This window comes from Ranitomeya imitator, chromosome 7, assembly GCF_032444005.1.
Source record: "Ranitomeya imitator isolate aRanImi1 chromosome 7, aRanImi1.pri, whole genome shotgun sequence".
In the NCBI taxonomy this organism is placed as follows: domain Eukaryota; kingdom Metazoa; phylum Chordata; class Amphibia; order Anura; family Dendrobatidae; genus Ranitomeya; species Ranitomeya imitator.
Window position 1 is genome coordinate 18,300,259 of NC_091288.1, and position 21,313 is coordinate 18,321,571.

General features: G+C 43.0%; 1 long non-coding RNA gene across 1 annotated transcript; it reads right to left on the minus strand.

The window, feature by feature from the left end:
• Window positions 1-3,782: 3,782 nt before the first annotated feature.
• On the minus strand, window positions 3,783-18,397 carry LOC138645829 (uncharacterized). The gene is made up of 2 exons (XR_011314769.1): window positions 18,333-18,397; window positions 3,783-4,057 (listed from the first exon to the last, which is right to left on the minus strand). It is a non-coding gene; the product is annotated as an uncharacterized lncRNA (long non-coding RNA).
• Window positions 18,398-21,313: the final 2,916 nt, after the last annotated feature.

Genomic DNA, 21,313 nt, shown 5'->3' on the forward strand with positions numbered 1-21,313 from the left:
GATGCCGAAGTCCCCGGGTAACCAGGGTAAACATTGGGTTACTAAGCGCAGGGCCGCGCTTAGTAACCCGATGTTTACCCTGGTTACCATTGTAAAAGTAAAAAAAAAAACACTACATACTTACATTCCTGTCGCGTCCCCCAGCGTCAGCTTCCCTGCACTGTGTAAGCGGTGGCCGGAAAGCAGAGCGGTGACGTCACCGCTGTGCTCTGCTTTACGGCCGGCCGGCGCTGACACAGTGCAGGGAAGCTGACGCTGAAGGACGTGACAGGAATGTAAGTATGTAGTGTTTTTTTTTTTACTTTTACAATGGTAACCAGGGTAAACATCGGGTTACTAAGCGCGGCCCTGCGCTTAGTAACCCGATGTTTACCCTGGTTACCAGTGAAGACATCGCTGAATCGGCGTCACACACGCCGATTCAGCGATGTCAGCGGGTGATCCAGCAATGAAATAAAGTCCTGATCATTCTCCAGCGACCAACGATCTCCCAGCAGGGGCCTGATCGTTGGTCGCTGCTACGCATAACGATTTCGTTAACGATATCGTTGCTACGTCACAAAAAGCAACGATATCGTTAACAATATCGTTATGTGTGACGGTACCTTAACTGTCTACAAATATCTGAAGAGCTGTCACAGTGTAGAGGGATCATTATTCTCATTTGCACATGGAAACACGAGAAACAATGGAATTATTCTGAAAGGGAGAAGATACAGATTAGATATTAGAAAAAACTTTTTGACAGTGAGGACGATCAATGAGTGGAACAGGCGGCCACGAGAGGTGGCGAGTTCTCCTTCAATGGAAGTCTTCAAACAGAGGCTGGACGGACATCTACATACATAGTAACATAGTAACATAGTTAGTAAGGCCGAAAAAAGACATTTGTCCATCCAGTTCAGCCTATATGCCATCATAATAAATCCCCAGATCTACGTCCTTCTACAGAACCTAATAATTGTATGATACAATATTGTTCTGCTCCAGGAAGACATCCAGGCCTCTCTTGAACCCCTCGACTGAGTTCGCCATCACCACCTCCTCAGGCAAGCAATTCCAGATTCTCACTGCCCTAACAGTAAAGAATCCTCTTCTATGTTGGTGGAAAAACCTTCTCTCCTCCAGACGCAAAGAATGCCCCCTTGTGCCCGTCACCTTCCTTGGTATAAACAGATCCTCAGCGAGATATTTGTATTGTCCCCTTATATACTTATACATGGTTATTAGATCGCCCCTCAGTCGTCTTTTTTCTAGACTAAATAATCCTAATTTCGCTAATCTATTTGGGTATTGTAGTTCTCCCATCCCCTTTATTAATTTTGTTGCCCTCCTTTGTACTCTCTCTAGTTCCATTATATCCTTCCTGAGCACCGGTGCCCAAAACTGGACACAGTACTCCATGTGCGGTCTAACTAGGGATTTGTACAGAGGCAGTATAATGCTCTCATCATGTGTATCCAGACCTTTTTTAATGCACCCCATGATCCTGTTTGCCTTGGCAGCTGCTGCCTGGCACTGGCTGCTCCAGGTAAGTTTATCATTAACTAGGATCCCCAAGTCCTTCTCCCTGTCAGATTTACCCAGTGGTTTCCCATTCAGTGTGTAATGGTGATATTGATTCCTTCTTCCCATGTGTATAACCTTACATTTATCATTGTTAAACCTCATCTGCCACCTTTCAGCCCAAGTTTCTAACTTATCCAGATCCATCTGTAGCAGAATATCTGTCTGAAATGGTTTAGTGACTCCTGCATGGATGACCCTGGAGGTCCCTTCCAACTGTAATATTCTAGGATTCTATGATTTTATGATTCTGTGATTCTATGATTCTATTTTCACCCAGAGAGGGAAATATGTGTTTGATGGTGTCTTAAAAGAGTCCCAAATGTGTGGTGAAATGTCAGCTTGGCAGATGTAAAAAAAAATGTTGGCTGGAAAAATTTTTTGGGGGCGACTTAGAATATTTTCGCCCTGTGTCTGCTTCTAGAGAGGAAAAACTGAGAGTGTCCGAAAACAGTTGTAGAGCGTTTGGCACAAAAAGTGTCCTTGGACTTAGTCATTTTTCATCACATTTCTAGACTTTGTCAGAGTCTGTGAAAAATCTCTATTTTCACCCAGAGAATTCAACCACATTCTATGATTCTGTGAATTATGTAATCTATCTATCTATCTATCTATCTATCTATCTATCTATCTATCTATCTATCTATCTATCTCTTGTGTCTATCTATCTATCTATCTATCTATCTATCTATCTATTATCTCTATCTATCTATTATCTATCTATCTATTATCTATATATCTATCTATTATCTATATCTTCCATCTATTTATCTATCTATCTATCTATCTATCTATTTATCTATTATCTATCTATCTATCTATCTATCTATTATCTCTATCTATCTATCTATCTATCTATCTATCTATCTATCTATCTATTATCTCTATCTATCTATCTATTATCTATATCTTGCATCTATCTATCTATCTATCTATCTATCTATCTATTATCTCTATCTATCTATCTATCTATCTATCTATCTATCTATCTATTATCAAATTCAAATTCAAATGAGCTTTATTGGCAGGACTAAGTACATGTTAGCATTGCCAAAGCATATGGTAAAAATACGGGGGTGGGGGGTGGGGCATATAGAGGTCCAGGGAATATCAAATTCCTTTTAGAGGATAGGGGATGTTTCCAGGGTGGGGTATAGGAGTCCATGACATATCGGGCTCTTTAGTCGGGGGATAGGGATATGTCCAGTGTTGGGGTACGGGAGTCCATGACATATCAGGCTCCTCTTAGTCTGAGGCAGGCGCTGACATATTCCGCTGCTACGGCCACTGCACTTTCCTCTTCCCCCAGTATTATCGGCAGTTTCTCTTCCTCCTCCATGGAGGTGAAGTCTGGGAGGAGATCAGACAGTCTCTTGAAGTGAGTGTCCCTCACTGCGGAGTATTTGGGGCACCTCAGCAGGAAGTGGGCCTCATCCTCCACGGCCTCCTGGGGGCACTGCTGGCAGAGTCTGCTCTCTCGGGGCTTGTAGTTCTGTCGGTGCCGCCCGGATTCGATGAGTAGGCTGTGGGCGCTCAGTCTGTACCGGCTCAGGATCTGTCGATCTTTGGGGTTTTCTAGTTTCTCTAGATATGGGGCCAGTTTGTACTCCCTCTGTAGATTCCGGTATATTGTCAGTTTCTGGGATTTGTTTATGTCGTTCCTCCAGATGCTGAGATATTCCTCTTTGACTTTGTGTACCATTTTCTGGATTTCACCTTTTGTCAGGCCATGGAGGTTGATGGCTTGGTCAGACTATTATCTCTATCTATCTATCTATTATCTATATCTTGCATCTATCTATCTATCTATTTATCTATCTATCTATCTATCTATCTATTATTTATCTATTTGTCATTGATTTATTAGAACTATTATATATTCCTTAAATGCTCTTTTTTTCTTAACAGTTTTCTGTAATCGATTCCACTGTAATTAAAAAATCAATTAGGAGATGTAAAACACAGCTATATAAAGGAGGGGGGTGCAGAGACTTTTTAACACCTAAAGTGACAAAAATTTCAGTTCTGATCCGACATTGAGAAGACAGTGAGCCAACGGGCCGCACCCTATTCCTGCCCCCACTGGGCATATGATGGCTCCAGCGCTCATTGTATTTAGTGACAATGAAAGATAATTTTCTATAAATCCAACTGGACTAACGGCTTAACAAGATATTGTATAAAAATAAATAATAAAAGGCAAAAAAAAAACAACATTTCTGAACATTTTTCAATATTAGCTTGTATTTTCATTGATGGTAACAGGTTTGATTCAAACAGATATTAAACAAAGGAACAACAGATCGCTGATGGAATTGATCTGACATGAATGCGCAGATGGTGCTGCAGGACAGATACGAGTCTTCGCTCTTTCTCGATGGGATCAGGTGTTTTATAGAGGCTTTAATTCCAACCTTGACAGGGTTTCATGCTTTTCGACTGATCCAGTTATCGCAATGGAGCATCATCTATCTTCTCCCATTAATGGGACCTAAGTAAGAAAAAATTGTTAGACTTTTGGTTTGTTTTTCTTTTTTTTTTCTTTTCTGTAATATGTTTCTTTTTATTTATTTTTTTTAGCTTACTTTTATTTTGTTTTTACTGTTTTTAATAATTTTCCATGGTGTAAATTTCCAAAATCATTCATCTGATTTAACTTCTTTTTTTTTCCTGCTGTCAAATTCAAGTCCAATTGGCATGAGCTCAGCCTGCCGTATTTATCAATTAGGACAACCTGTTTCTTTTTAATAGAGATGATTTTCCTCAATAAATTAGCTTTATGGCTCCAGAGGATGCTGATTAATGATCTCCCCTTTCACTTACAAACATTAGATAAGGCTTTTTTTTTCGGGAAGGAATAGGGTTCAATGGCCAGTGTATTCAAACATAAAGACAATGAAAAAAAAAATTACAAAAAAAGGCAAAAAGTATAAAAAAGAGGATTATGTGCACATAAATACACAAGTATATATGTGTATGTATATATACTGTATATATACATATACCGATATATATACGCACACATGTATACACAAACTTGTGCATTAGCACTAGGCGGAATATAGCCTATATGGCAGTATTGCTCCTCAGACTCCATATATCCATTGCCTACATGTCTTGGTGCACACAATGGCTGCTGCACTCTCTTCTATGTACTGTATATATTGCGGTTACAGAGGCTTGTGCCTGTTCACATTTGCTTCATTGTTTCACGAGGTACTGGTCAGTTTGTTGTTTCTTTGCCGCACATATTTGTCGGTGGTGGCGGTTTTTATAGTTGGATCAGTCTCAGGCCTCATACAGATTTTCACTGATAGCATTCGTACCTGTGATAGCCGATGGGGCCATGCAGATGTCCGACTTTTTTCTCGGAGTGAGAGGTTTGCAGAAAATATTGGAGACATGTCTAATTCTGAGCCAAAGTTCGGATCAAAATCAGTAACGCAAGTCCATCTACGTGTGGTCCAATATTCACGGACTGTCGGCATTGAGAAGGTGGAGAGTCTTGCTTTTCAATTTCGTCACGTATGAGAAAATCAGATGACGCTTGTATCACTCCCTGATCGGAGTCTGATTAGAATATCTTGTACGCATATAAACCTGAGGATGTAGGAGTGGAAGCCGTGTGCTCTTCCCCCTTCCCCCTTCCTTCATTTCCCTCATGTGTTCTTCTCCCCCTCCCCCCCCCCTTTTTTTTTTTTTTTTTTTTATTTCTTTGTTATGTTTAGGCAAATTATTTTATTTACTTACTGATTGATACAAGAATGTGCAAATTGTATTCCCCTTTTTTTTTTTTTTTTTGTGTGTGTTTTATCTAAATTTTATATCTGTATTGTCAAAAAAGTTTAATAAAAGCATTATTGGAAAAAAGAATATCTTGTACGCAAAAAAAAATCAGACGTCTGATTAGGCCGAATTCAGGTGTCTGTTAAACACTGTCCGTATATGGCCCATAATGCACAGACCGGCTGCGGGGTCTCCTGACATAAACCTAACAGTCTCATTGGCGTATATGAGCCTGCTGAGTTCAGGTGAGGAGACCCCGCGGCCGGTCTGTGCATTATCGGCCATGTACGGACAGTGTTTCATAGATGAGTATCTAATATCAATCTAATTATCTATCTATCATCTATCTATCTATTATCTATCTATTATATATTATCTATCTATTATCTATCTATTTATATATCATCTATCTATTTATCTATCTATCATCATCATCATCCTATTTATATATTATCTATCTATCTATCTATCTATCTATCTATCTATCTATCTATCTATCATCATCATCATCCTATTTATATATTATCTATCTATCTATCTATCTATCTATCATCATCATCATCCTATTTATATATTATCTATCTATCTATCTATGATCTATCTATCTATCTATCTATCTATCTATCTATCTATCTATCTATCTATCTATCTATCTATCTATCTATCTACACTAGACAAAAAATCTTCTTAAGGTGGTTCCTAATGACTGGAGAATGTGCCAGCATGTTGATTTCTCCTTATGTTTCTACCAGTTTGTGCCACTGTCACTCCATCATCTATTTGGCATTTTTCCAACCAGTATAAATAATTTCTCCATTGCACAGATGGTTGCATATTAAGTAGGTTGCATCGATCTGAAGTCTTTGTCTTACTTGAGATAATGCTATAAAATCTGAAAATTGCTGCAGGCATACAGTCAGCCCACATTAATTAATTACTAAAGGAATGGATGAAAATATTATTGATATCAGTATTAACTAATGTTGATTTTACTACTAAAATCACATAAAACTGTGCTCTTGCACAACCATAACAAAAATAACATTTAGAGTCTGTTCATATTGACTTTTTTTTATGTGAATATTTTTCTGGCTGGAAAATCCATGTAAAAAAAACCAAAAACATTTCAGTGCATATAAGCTAATTCTTTTTTGCATTTTTAAAAATAATTTTTTAAGCAAATTTCAAGCAGAATCCTTCTGGAAAAAAAAAGACTTTAGGGCTTGTTCACACTGACTCTTTATTGCCGAGTTTTTCGAACAGAAGCTCCAAGTTTTCAATGAGTTTTGAGGAGGATTTTTGGAGAGTTTTTGCTTAGTTTCTGTTTCAAAAACTTTGCAAAAAATCTTAGTGCGAATACACCCTAAATTTGACTACCGAATCAAGCAGAAAAAAAACACTCCATAAAAATAAAATGCACCAAAACCCTTTCATTTTTTTATGTGGATTTTTCAACCAAAAAAATCCACATCAACTCACTTTGTGTACATACTCTAACCTTTAATGATGTTAGCAGAAGTACTCATTAATAATAATAATAATAATAATAATACATATTATAATGCTGTATCTCTGTATGCCTCCAGTTGCATACACCATGCAGTGACACCATATGGCGGCACCATTTGGGAATATATGTGGTGTCTACAGAACACAGAACCATATGGACTCGCTCTACCTCTTCAATGGCTCTGTGCATGCTGTTTTTCCGTGTACATGAGTTTTATCATTTAAAGTTAGGAAAAAACTCAAAAGCCGGTTACTTTATATGTATGTAACAATCCCAACAGTAAGTGCTTGTGTGCAATCTTACATATATGTAGCTGTAAGCATATGCATTTTTCCTTAAAAACATGAAAAAAAAAACAATAGAAACAGCACATAAACGAGCATACTGTGTCTTTGAAAAAATGTCATCAGTGCCAAAAGCAGCAAAAAGCCCAACAACAAAAATACTATTACATCGATTCATCAAGACTTGTGCTTTGTAAGCCAGTCTTTGACTGTTTGCAGGAGTAAAATGTGCCCGACTCATTGAAGGGTTTATCCAGGACTATTTTTTTTATTTTTACTAATGGGCTTAAAATCTAATAGTCTTGTAGATGCAAAACTACCTGCCTGCTCTCCCTGGTGCCGGCACAGAGAGGTCATTGACCGCTCCTGCCGGCGATTCAGCTGCTCCAGGTCAACAGAGCAGTTCTTCCTCTTCCAAGTTGCTCAGTCGACAGGGCGAGGACATGGACATCATGCTGATTGACAGTTGGGCAATGGAGAACCGGCTGTCAGTCAGTATGATGTCAGTAGTCATACCCCGTCAGCAGATAAAAGTGGAAGAGAAATGCCAGAAAAAGCCGCTGAATCACTGGCAACATTAGTATGTGACCACTCTGTGCCGGCAGAGACGGCGCCGGGCACAACAGGCAGGTGGGTGGCAACTACCTCCCTGTTAGTTCTTAGGGCCATTATGCAAAAAAATAGTCCTGGATAACCCCTTTAAGGTGAGTGCACCTCCTTATGAATTCCCTTTAAGGGGAGTACAGCTCCTTATGAATTCTCTTTAAGGTGAGTGCACCTCGTTATTAATTCCCTATAAGGGGAGTGCACCTTGTTATTAATTCCCTATAAGGTGAGTGCAGCTCCTTATGAATTTCCTTTAAGGGGAGTGCACCTCCTTATGAATTCCCTTTAAGGTGAGTGCACCTCCTTATGAATTCTCTTTAAGGGGAGAGCACCTCCTTATGAATTCCCTTTAAGGTGAGTGCACCTCCTTATGAATTCTCTTTAAGGGGAGAGCACCTCCTTATTAATTCCCTATAAGGGGAGTGCACCTCGTTATTAATTCCCTATAAGGGGAGTGCACCTCCTTATGAATTGCTTTTAAGGGGAGTGCACCTCCTTATGAATTCCCTTTAAGAGGAGAGCACCTCCTTATGAATTCCCTTTAAGGGGAGAGCACCTTCTTATGAATTCCCTTTAAGGTGAGTGCACCTCCTTATGAATTCCCTTTAAGGGGAGAGCACCTCCTTATGAATTCCCTTTGAGGGGAGTGCACCTCCTTATGAATTCCTTTTAAGGGGAGAGCACTTCCTTATTAATTCCCTTTAAGGGGAGTGCACCTCCTTATGAATTCCCTTTAAGGGGAGAGCACTTCCTCATGAATTCCCTTTAAGGGGAGAGCACCTTCTTATGAATTCCCTTTAAGGTGAGTGCACCTCCTTATGAATTCCCTTTAAGGGGAGAGCACTTCCTCATGAATTCCCTTTAAGGGGAGAGCACCTCCTTATGAATTCCCTTTAAGGGGAGAGCACCTTCTTATGAATTCCCTTTAAGGTGAGTGCACCTCCTTATGAATTCCCTTTAAGGGGAGAGCACTTCCTCATGAATTCCCTTTAAGGGGAGAGCACCTCCTTATGAATTCCCTTTAAGGGGAGAGCACCTCCTTATGAATTCCCTTTTGAGGGGAGTGCACCTCCTTATGAATTCCCTTTAAGAGGAGAGCACCTCCTTATGAATTCCCTTTAAGGGGAGAGCACCTTCTTATGAATTCCCTTTAAGGTGAGTGCACCTCCTTATGAATTCCCTTTAAGGGGAGTGCACCTTCTTATGAATTCCTTTTAAGGGGAGAGCACCTCCTTATTAATTCCCTTTAAGGGGAGAGCACCTTCTTATGAATTCCCTTTAAGGGGAGAGCACCTTCTTATGAATTCCCTTTAAGGGGAGAGCACCTCCTTATGAATTTGCCACATCTTTCAACTACCTCAATGTTACCTTTTTGTATCCCTTTGTGGCATAAATAATGATGAATTTGTTGGACTCGCTTGGTTGCGCCCCATCACCCACTTTTCTAAATGTTGTCAGTGCTGCAAAAAAGTATCAAAAAAGTTTTGTGCAACTTTGCGCGGAAAGACAATTGCGACATTTTTAAGCATTTTTATGCCGGAAATCTGGGAAAACTGCGCGGTGAATCAATGTGCAGAGAACGTCATCTGCTCTTATTACCGGACAAGAAAGTAAAAAAAAGGCAGAAAAAAACATAAACCCGATGTGAATGCGGTGTATAAATCCAGTATAATATTTGTATGTACATTTTTTTATGTAGAACTAAACTTGGAGGTATATGGGAGCGGACTCCTCTATGAGCTCAGCTTTCCGTGGAGGAGCAGGAGATGGGCGTGAAGTCATCACCTGCCAGGATCCCGTGCGGGGCACAATAGGACACCTGGAAGACATCACACTGCGAGGAAGAAGCCGTTGAAGGTTTTCTACATGGAGTCATTAGACTGCTTACCTGACATTGTTTGGACGGTTTTGTTTTTATTATTCCTGAATGCGATGATTTTTTGATCTTTTTTTAGCTTGTGACAAAAAGTACATAAAAGCTAAAAGGAGAATCGATGCTAACGGGCGGGTTACGTGGCCGCCTAGCGTGAGGTTGGAGCCGTTTTGCCTTCGTTCATTACCAATGTGATAAATTACTTTAGGAATGATCCTCTTGGCTGTCGTGCGAAAAAGTCACGTAAGTGCACTATAAACTCTGCAGTCTGAGCGCTGAGGGTTCTGACCATAGTGGATCACCTACTGGACTGCAGACTGCTGCCTCATAGTAGAGTTTAGGCCAATCAGATGAGTCATAACGGTGGGATCTGCAGAGGTCAGGCTGCTGGAATAATAATAATAGCCGTCACCTCACTTCTGACCTGATGAGGTTGGTATTTTTGCTTTGAAAATCTGAAATTGTTAGAACGGCTGTATAATCCTTTTTTTTTTTTAAAGTTTAACCTCAGTCTCTGCCCTACTTGCATGTAAGCTCCTCAGTGACCCTCCTCCCCTGTTGCTGCGGAATATCCTCCCACCCGGCATGACTGACAGCTCCTAGTGTCTCTCCTCCTTGCTGCCAAATTTCTGCTCTTCTAGCCTGTAGCTCCTCAGTGCTTTGCCAAATCTCCACCAACATCGTCTGACTGACAGCTCCTAATTGTCCCTCCTCCCTGTTGCTGCTCAAGGTCGCTCACCTAACCTGGCAGCTTCTCAATGTTCCTTCTCCCTGCTGCTGAATCTTCACCCACCTAGCCTGATTCACAGCTCCTCAGCGTCCCTCCATTATGCTGCTCAATCTCCTCCCATCCAGCCTGATTGACAGCTCCTCCGTGTCTTTCCACCCTGCTGCTGAAATCTCACATTGCTCAGTACAAGCTGCAACTGTCATCCATGTTGGCAAGAGATTGATTATACTAGGACTCGTGAACAGGAACAGGAACAGGAACAGGAACAGGACTCATGAACAGTTGTATTCTTTAGCTGGACTCATAAAATGTTCATTTTAGCATACGAATTATACAGCCATTCAGACTTGAATTATCAAAGTAAGTACACCAGTCTCATGAGGGCTAAGATTCTATTCTATCTATGTAATAATATATGCAGTTTGCATTGTTGATTCTCGTGACAGATCTGCACTGAGGGACGTATACATATAAGACAAGGGTTGGCCAAAATTACAGGACTGCCAGACCATCCCATGTGATCAGGATCATACATGTTATATTTCGGTATGCCCAATCATTTGTTCTCAAGGAAAATAAGTGATGTGACGCTTGTCAGTCAGTGGAATGAGTCCAAGAAATTGAACAGTTAAAAACACGGATGCTTGATGCCAGAAAATAGATGTGGACTTTACTTCCAAAACTTCCCCATATTGGGGTCCCGGTGGTTGGACCTCCAGCAATATCTTGTGTATAGTGATATACAGTTAGGTCCATATATATTTGGACAGATACAATATTTTTCTAATTTTGGTTATAGACATTACCACAATGAATTTTAAACAAAACAACTCAGATGCAGTTGAAGTTCAGACTTTCAGCTTTCATTTGAGGGTATCCACATTAAAATTGGATGAAGGGTTTAGGAGTTTCAGCTCCTTAACATGTGCCACCATGTTTTTAAAGGGACCAAAAGTAATTGGACAGAGTCAATAATTTTAAATAAAATGTTCATTTTTAGTACTTGGTTGAAAACCCTTTGTTGGCAATGACTGCCTGAAGTCTTGAACTCATGGACATCACCAGACGCTGTGTTTCCTCCTTTTTGATGCTCTGCCCGGCCTTCACTGCGGTGGTTTTCAGTTGCTGTTTATTTGTGGGCCTTTCTGTCTGAAGTTTAGTCTTTAACAAGTGAAATGCTGCTCAATTGGGCTGAGATCAGGTGACTGACTTGGCCATTCAGGAATATTCCACTTCTTTGCTTTAATAAACTCCTGGGTTGCTTTGGCTTTATGTTTTGGGTCATTGTCCATCTGTAGTATGAAACGACGACCAATCAGTTTGGCTGCATTTGGCTGGATCTGAGCACACAGTATGGCGGCTCTGAATATCTCAGAATTCATTCGGCTGCTTCTGTCCTGTGTCCCATCATCAATAAACACTAGTGACCCAGTAACACTGGCCGCCATGCATGCCCGCGCCATCACACTGCCTCCGCCGGGTGTTACAGATGAAGTGGTATGCTTTGGATCATGAGCTGTACCATGCCTTCACCATACTTTTCTCTTTCCATCATTCTGGTAGAGGTTGATCTTGGTTTCATCTGTTCATAGAATGTTCTTCCAGAACTGTGCGGCTTTTTTAGATGTTTTTTAGCCTTTTTCTTCTTGATGCTTATGAGTGGCTGCACCGTGCAGTGAACCCTCTGTATTTACTTTCATGCAGTCTTCTCTTTATGGTAGATTTGGATATTGATCCGCCGACCTCCTGGAGAGTGTTGGTCACTTGGTTGGCTGTTGTGAAGGGGTTTCTCTTCACCATGGAGATTATTCTGCGATCATCCACCACTGTTGTCTTCCGTGGGCGCCCAGGTCTTTTTGCATTGATGAGTTCACCAGTGCTTTCTTTCTTTCTCAGGATGTACCAAACTGTAGATTTTGCCACTCCTAATATTGTAGCAATTTCTCGGATGTTTTTTTCTGTTTTCGCAGGTTAAGGATGACTTGTTTCACCTGCATGGAGAGCTCCTTTACCGCATGTTTACTTCACAGCAAAACCTTCCAAATGCAGCACCACACCTCAAATCAACTCCAGGCCTTTTATCTGCTTAATTAAGAATGATATAACGAAGGGATTGCCCACACCTGTCCATGAAATAACCTTGGAGTCAATTGTCCAATTACTTTTGGTCCCTTTAAAAACAGGGTGGCACATGTTAAGGAGCTGAAACTCCTAAACCCTTCATCCAATTTTAATGTGGATACCCTCAAATGAAAGCTGAAAGTCTGAACTTCAACTGCATCTGAATTGTTTTGTTTAAAATTCATTGTGGTAATGTCTATAACCAAAATTAGAAAAATTTTGTCTCCGTCCAAATGTATATGGACCTAACTGTATGTTATTTATGGGAAAATCCCTTTAATTCTCTTTCAGTCCACAAGTGATCTATTTTCTTCATCCACCTGAGAACTTTGGCTTCACACCTTATTACACTGAGATAGACGGACACCTGAGTAATAGAAGGCAACGCAGCACGGAGGCAATAGGAGGAAAACGGGGCAAATTCTGCAATGAAATCCAATTGCAAAAATATTTTTTAGCCCAATATATATACATTTAAGAGAAAAAAAAATGTCTGAATAAGCCAGAATTCTGCTTGATGAATTGGTTCCTAGGTCCAAATATTACAAGACACATTTTCTGCATTTGGGGACATTCTGGGGAGCACATTTCTTGTAGCATCAGCTCCTCTGCGACTCCGCAGGGCCGGGGGAAGAACTCGACCACAAGCCGGAGTTGAGCAAGTTTCCTGAGGTTCGGAGTTACAGAATTTTCCTTGCCCTCCTCTATTCACCTACCAGTCCTAGCTCCATAGACTGTAAACATTTTCGCTTGTGGTTTTCTAACGGTCTTTTCTTTGTGGTTTCTGTAACCAGAAGTGGTGCAATCTGTTTTGATGCAAATACAATTTTATAAGGCGGCTTTTACTGTAGATCTATGGTGAATTCTACTGAGAAAGGGAAGGGGGGTTACAGTTTAATTAATAATTGCATGGGAATTTTGTATTTATTTTTAATTATTATTTATTTATTTTTTAATTATTATTTATTGATTGATTTTTAGGAAAAAAAAAGAATATTTGATGCTTGTACCAGAATGTTCCCACTATGTCATTCCATATACACCCACTGGGCAGGTTATTAAAGTGGCAGTTTATTTTAATCCTTGTATATATGTGCATCATACTTATATTTCTGGAGGGTTTCAGAACTGGAGATAGATGACACAAAGTAATAATGATGGCAGCCGGGATTATGATTGTGTGTGATATTGTTACACCTCACACAACCCCTGGACAAGTGTGTGCGCCTCTGTTTTTGGAAGGAAGCAGCTATGGTTTTCTAATACTGGATACCCTTTTGATAAATTACTGTCTGCAACAAACCACAGACCCGATTCTGAACTATTTTTATGAAGATAAGTGAATGATTTTTGGACATGTATCAGTGTGAACAAGTTAACTAAAATGTGGTTTGTAAAGGGAAAACTACTGTATCTTGTGAAAAAAAATCCCTATTCCAAGGACAATAGTAATAAAAACATGAAATACTTTAATAGATATGCATTAAAAACACAAAGCAGAAATAGAACCAATAACAAAAATATTTATAGAGAGAAAGGGGGTACAATAAAAAAAACAGGAAAAAATATAGTGACCCTTTTCAATTAAAGAAATCCCTAAATGGTCCTAGAAATAGCCCTATCTGGCCATGGAGGTTGGCACTCTAGAGATGGCGCCCCCGCTCCTCGAAGTCTGGCCCCTGCTCTTCTTCATTTACACCTTTGGCCTGGGACAGCTCATAGAATCTCATGGTTTTCAGTATCACCTCTATGCTGATGACACACAGATCTACATCTCTGGACCAGATATCACCTCCCTACTAACCAGAATCCCTCAATGTCTGTCCACTATTTCATCCTTCTTCTCCACTAGATTTCTGAAACTTAACATGAACAAAACAGAATTCATCATCTTTCCCCCATCTCACGCAACATCCCCAACGAACCTATCCATTACAGTAAACGGCTGCCCACTCTCCCCAGTCCCACAAGCTCGCTGCCTCGGGGTAATCCTTGATGCTGACCTCTCCTTCAAACCGCATATCCAAGCCCTTTCCACTTCCTGCCGACTTCAACTCAAAAATATTTCACGAATCCGTTCATTCCTCAACCAAGAATCTGCAAAACCCCTAGTCCATGCCCTCATCATCTCCCGCCTTGACTACTGCAACCTCCTGCTTTGTGTCCTCCCCTCTAACACTCTCGCACCCCTCCAATCTATTCTAAACTCTGCTGCCCGACTAATCCACCTGTCCCCCCGCTATTCCCCGGCCTCTCCCCTCTGTCAATCCCTTCACTGGCTCCTCATTACCCAGAGACTCCACTACAAAAACCTAACCATGACGTACAAAGCCATCCACAACCTGTCTCCTCCATACATCTGTGACCTCGTCTCCCGGTACTTACCTGCACGCAACCTCTGATCCTCACAAGATCTCCTTCTCTGCTCCCCTCTTATCTCCTCTTCCCACAATCGTATACAAGATTTCTCTCGCGTATCCCCCCTACTCTGGAACCCTCTACCCCAACATATCAGACTCTCACCCAGTGGCGTAACTACAAAGTTAGGGGCCCCGGTGCGAACTTCCAAATGGGGCCCCCCCCCCTGCAGCCCTGCCATACAACTCAATGTAACCCCCATAGAATAATGGCCACACATGATGCTCAATACTGTATAACGGCCACCACACATGATGCTGCATACTGTATAATGGCCACACATGATGCTGCATACTGTATACTGGCCACACATGATGCTCCATAGTGTATAATGGCCACACATGATGCTCCATAGTGTATAATGGCCACACATGATGCTCCATAGTGTATAATGGCCACACATTGCTCCATACTGTATAATGGCCAGACAGTGCTCCATACTGTATAATGACCACCCACACATAGTGCTCCATAGTGTATAATGGCCACACAGTTCTCCATACTGTATAATGATCCCACATAATGCTCAATACTGTATAATGACCACAAATGATGCTCCATACTGTATAACGGCCACACATGATGCTCAATACTGTATAATGACCCCCCTCCTGTATGCATGGCTCATCTCCCTCCTATCCCATATACATAGCTCATATTACCCCTCCTGCATGCATGACTCATATCTCCCCCTGTATGCATGGCTCATATTCCCCCCCTATATGCATGGCTCATATTCCGCCCCTGTATGCATGGCTTATATTCCCCCCTGTATGCATGGCTCATATTCCCCCCCCCCGTATGCATGGCTTATATTCCCCCCTGCATGGCTCATATTCCCCCCTGCATGGCTCATATTCCCCCCTGCATGGCTCATATTCCCCCCTGCATGGCTCATATCCCCCCCTGCATGGCTCATATTCCCCCCTGCATGGCTCATATTCCCCCCTGCATGGCTCATAGTCATATTCCCCCCTGCATGGCTCATATCCCCCCCTGCATGGCTTATATTCCCCCCTGCATGGCTCATATCCCCCCCTGCATGGCTTATATTCCCCCCTGTATGGCTTATATTCCCCCCTGCATGGCTCATATCCCCCCCTGCATGGCTTATATTCCCCCCTGCATGGCTCATATCCCCCCCTGCATGGCTCATATTCCCCCCTGTATGCAGGCTTATCTCTCCGCTCCTGCTCGGCGCGCCGGCTTATGTCCTCCTTCATCCCCCGTCCCCCCGGCCCTCATACTCACCTGTCTTCCCACTGCACGGCCGTGCCGACATCCCTCGCGCTCTGTCCCGACTCCAGGCGGCGGCGCCGGCGCAGCACCTTCTTCCTGCTTGAGCGGTCATGTGACACCGTTCATTAAGATCATGAATATGCGCATATTCATGATCTTAATGAGCGGTGTCACGTGACCGCTCAAGCAGGAACGAGCTGCAGTGCAGACGCCGAGACCATCGCTGGAGCAGGGTGAGTATTCAAGGCAGCGGCAGCGGCGGCGGCGGGGGGGGGCCCTGGAGCGGGGGGAGGCACTGCCAGTCCGAGCCTGCCTGCCGGGCCCGGGCCCCTGACCTGCCGGGCCCGGTCGCACTGGCGACCGCTGCGACCGCGGTAGTTACGCCACTGCTCTCACCTACCATGGAAACCTTCAAAAAGAACCTGAAGACCCACCTCTTCCGACAAGCCTACAGTCTGCAGTAACCACCGATCGACCAAACTGCTGCATGACCAGCTCTACCCTCACCTACTGTATCCTCACCCATCCCTTGTAGATTGTGAGCCCTCGCGGGCAGGGTCCTCTCTCCTCATGAACCAGTCATGACTTGTATTGTTTAAGATTATTGTACTTGTTTTTATTATGTATACCCCTCCTCACATGTAAAGCGCCATGGAATAAATGGCGCTATAACAATAAATAATAATAATAACCCTAAAAAATACATAAACAGATGTACTGTACATTAAAGGACTATCAGACACAGGTTGATGCACATTAATATCCCCTGACAAAGCCATCATGGAGGTTCAGATGTCAGTGGGTGTTTTCTGGGAGGCATGCTCCTTTCTGCCGTCTTTCTAGCTCTAAGGACAGGTGAGAATGATCGAATATCAGGGATCCTGTCTTGGGAGCATTGAAACCAAGAGCCCTAATGGGGAGTCAAGTTTGATCTTTGCTCTATGTCCCTGTATTATTCATGTATGCTACTGGCATGGAAAGAATTGACTGATGGTTCCCATGGTTCACGATCGCTCCCTCCATTGTAACCCTGCTGAAGAGGTTCCTAGAGTTTTGACCAGCAACAATGTAAGGGATTACTCTTAGATTGGTCTTTTGTTCTTTTTGACCTCGAGAAAGGTGCCTGTTCGGTTCCGAAACGCGTTGGTACTAATAATACTCTTATCTCAAGCTCCAGAGCTCCTCATTTCCCATAGTGCAGCCCACCTATTGTCATTCTCCCCCATCTACTAAATGTCAGAGAGTACCTGTTTGAGAGTAAGGGGTCCTCATACTGATTTTTCCATAGGTCCCCTAATTATTTGTACGCTTATGGTTTGCGGAATTATCTCACCCTGGGTAATGAAATACATAGATCAATCTTTTCTCCTTTATGATGGCCATGTAATACCTTACTTTGGGGCTCAATGTTTTGGCACTACCCAGGTCTTGGAGGGTGTAAAATAAGATTTTCCTATATGTTGGGATTTTTCCTATTGTGCATAGGATATCTGAGAAATGTCAGATAGAGGGGGTAACTCTAGGGGGTATTAGAGGTAGTTGTTGCACTTGGGGTCCAAGTACCACTGTACCATGACAAGAACCTAGTAAAAAATGGCAAATAGGAAGTGAGGTGTGGGGGTATTTCAGATTTTACATTATTATCCAAAAGTTTCACGCTGCACCTCTGGACAGCGGGTCACAATCCATTGACTGAGCCTATTTTTTCTTAACCTGGACATATACTTTCTTGTGTCTCCTATGGACTGCTGATTACATGGACATCAATCAACATCATCCTATATCCTATCTTTAATTTACATCACTTGTTGTTCACTAAAATAACATTGATTTTGCATTAAGGAAAGCGAAAAAATAAATTCAGGAGATTAGGAGAAGGTAGAGAAAAAGGTAAGAGGACAAAGGGGAATAGAAGAAATTGTGATGAGAGACAGAGCGGGGGATGGGCTCCGCGGAGCATCTATAGAGGAGGGAGATGAGATTGACAAAAGCTCCTATTCTTCCTTTGTCCTTCTGGTACAACAAAAGGAGGTGTTTTCTTGATAGGAAAATTCTGAAAGCAACATAATTATGAAAAAAATCACCGTGCCACTTGCCCGTCTTGTATATGCCTTGTCTTTGTCATGTATTCCTTTCTGAACTAACAAGTTCTAGGCTTCCTTCCTCACACCAATGTGATCTTCCTCATTATTGTCCTACCTTCTCAATGCCTCCTTCATTCCTGTTCTAGTTTTCTTTCTGACCTCCTTCTTCTTTCCTGTACTCTGTTGTCTGCTGCCTGCCACCGTTATTCCTACCCTACTTTGTCCTCGTCCTACCTCCTTCCATATAATGACTAATGACAGTTCTATGTCCAAAACCCATCTTTTTTTGCCTTCATGCAATATTTTTAATATACAAAGAATGTTTTAAGCTATAAATTGGTGACCTTTTACTTCCAAAAGGCTGGATATCTTTCTTTGCTTTGGCTTTAGACTGCCTCTTTCTTACCTGTCGTACTATGTCTTCAGCCTGCCCCTTTATGCTTGTACTACCTTTTTTAGGTCTACCTCCTTCACGTCTTCTGCCTGTCACTTTCATGACTGTCCAGCCTTGTTTTCAGCCTACTTCATGCATGTAGTACTTTGTCTCCTCCTTCATACCTTTCTTATCTTGTCTTCAGCCTGCCTCCTACATGCCTATACAGCCTTGTCTTCAGCCTACTTGGTGCATGCACTACTTTGTATTCATCATGCCTCATTCATGCCTGTCCCAGCTTGTGCATTATGCTTGTCCTACCTTTTTAGGTCTGTCTCCTTCAGGCCTGTCCTACCTTGTCATCAGTTTGACATCTATATGACTGTCAGATCTTGTCTTCAGCCTACCTCCTCCATGCCTGTCCTACCTTGTCTCCAGCCTGCCTCCTTCATGCCTGTCCTACCTTGTCTCCAGCCTGCCTCCTTCATGCCTGTCCTACCTTGTCTCCAGCCTGCCTCCTTCATACCTGTCCTACCTTGTCTCCAGCCTGCCTCCTTCATGCTTGTCCTATCTTGTCTTCAGCCTCATGCCTGTCCTACCTTGTCTTCAGCCTGCCTCCTTCATGCCTGTCCTATCTTATCTTCAGCCTGCCTCCTTCATATCTGTCCTACCTTGTCTTCAGCCTCATGCCTGTCCTACCTTGTCTCCAGCCTGCCTCCTTCATGCCTGTCCTAACTTGTCTCCAGCCTGCCTCCTTCATACCTGTCCTACCTTGTCTTCAGCCTGCCTCCTTCATGCCTGTCCTACCTTGTCTCCAGCCTACCTCCTTTATGCCTGTCCAATCTTGTCTCCAGCCTGCCTCCTTCATATCTGTCCTACCTTGTCTTCAGCCTCATGCCTGTCCTACCTTGTCTCCAGCCTGCCTCCTTCATGCCTGTCCTACCTTGTCTCCAGCCTGCCTCCTTCATACCTGTCCTACCTTGTCTCCAGCCTACCTCCTTCATGCCTGTCCTACCTTGTCTCCAGCCTGCCTCCTTCGTACCTGTCCTACCTTGTCTCCAGCCTACCTCCTTCATGCCTGTCCTACCTTGTCTCCAGCCTGCCTCCTTCGTGCCTGTCCTAACTTGTCTCCAGCCTGCCTCCTTTGTACCTGTCCTAACTTGTCTCCAGCCTGCCTCCTTCATGCCTGTCCTACCATGTCTCCAGCCTGCCTCCTTCATGCCTGTCCTACCTTGTCTCCAGCCTGCCTCCTTCATGCCTGTCCTATCTTGTCTCCAGCCTGCCTCCTTCATGCCTGTCCTACCTTGTCTCCAGCCTACCTCCTTCATGCCTGTCCAATCTTGTCTCCAGCCTGCCTCCTTCATGCCTGTCCTCCCTTGTCTCCAGCCAGCCTCCTTCATGCCTGTCCAATCTTGTCTCCAGCCTGCCTCCTTCTTGCCTGTCCTACCATGTCTCCAGCCTGCCTCCTTCGTACCTGTCCTAACTTGTCTCCAGCCTGCCTCCTTCATGCCTGTCCTACCTTGTCTCCAGCCTACCTCCTTTGTACCTGTCCTATCTTGTCTCCAGCCTGCCTCCTTCGTACCTGTCCTACCTTGTTTCCAGCCTGCCTCCTTCATGCCTGCCTTTTCTTCTCTCCTGCCTACCACTCCCTTGCATGTCTCTCCTGCACTTCCTTCTCCATAGCGGTCTTACCTTTCCTCCTACCTGACTTCCTCATACCCATTCTCACTTATCTCCTGCTTCTCCCCCATGATGTACAAATGTTTGGCTTGGCTTTTCTGGGCTCTGTGGAATAAGCTGTAAGTCATGTACTTACTATGCATTATACCATTTATCTATTTATTTGTGTAGCTCCATCCTGCACAATGAAGTAATCACACCCACATTTGATAATCCTGCTTGTTGTGTGGCCGGGGTCTTTGGACCCTTGACCTCTATGTTGTCTTGGTCCAGATTCCCGGTGCTGCCTCTTCATCCCCTACAGTTACCGCACCATGACAGTTCAATCTTGTCTTCCATATTTCTAGCTCCTTGTCTTCATCCTGCCTCACACATTACTCCTCTTGTGTTTGCACCTTCTTGGTGTATTCTGACTGTGCGTCTTGTATGGAGCCATCGCTTGCATGTTGAGCCCCACAAATACTACCACCACCCATTGCAGCCACAATAGTTTCCGTTTCTCAACTGTAATTATTTTCTTTAACAGAGAAATCAAATCTTCATCCTGAATTGGGATATCAGACATGTTTATGGTCTCAGACGACTTCATACAGACAAGAGACAATGAGTAAACCTGTCGGGGACGGTCTTCGCCTCAATGGCACCTAAGAGCATTTGGCGAAACCTCATTGTTACCTTAAGCCGCCCATGAAATGACGGATGGGCACAAGACTCCGGTAAGTGGCTTTTTGGTGCCTTGCCATGCTGGGTAAGCGAACATTATTTACCCTGCAGACAAAGAGATACGGATTAATGATGTTCTCTATTAGCGCATGGCAATATAAGGCCTTTAAAAACCGTCATTCTTCCCAGCCCATCTGACATTTACCGGAGGAAGAGGCCACCGACTAAGGGCTTATAACCTGGCTTACTTCTGCTGGACCGGCGCTGCAAACATCATGTCCAAGGTGCAAACATCATGTCCAAGGTGCTCAGAGTTCGTCTCATGGATGTCTGTAAGATTAGAACCATAGAGGCAGCTAATATCATCCACCTCTTGGATA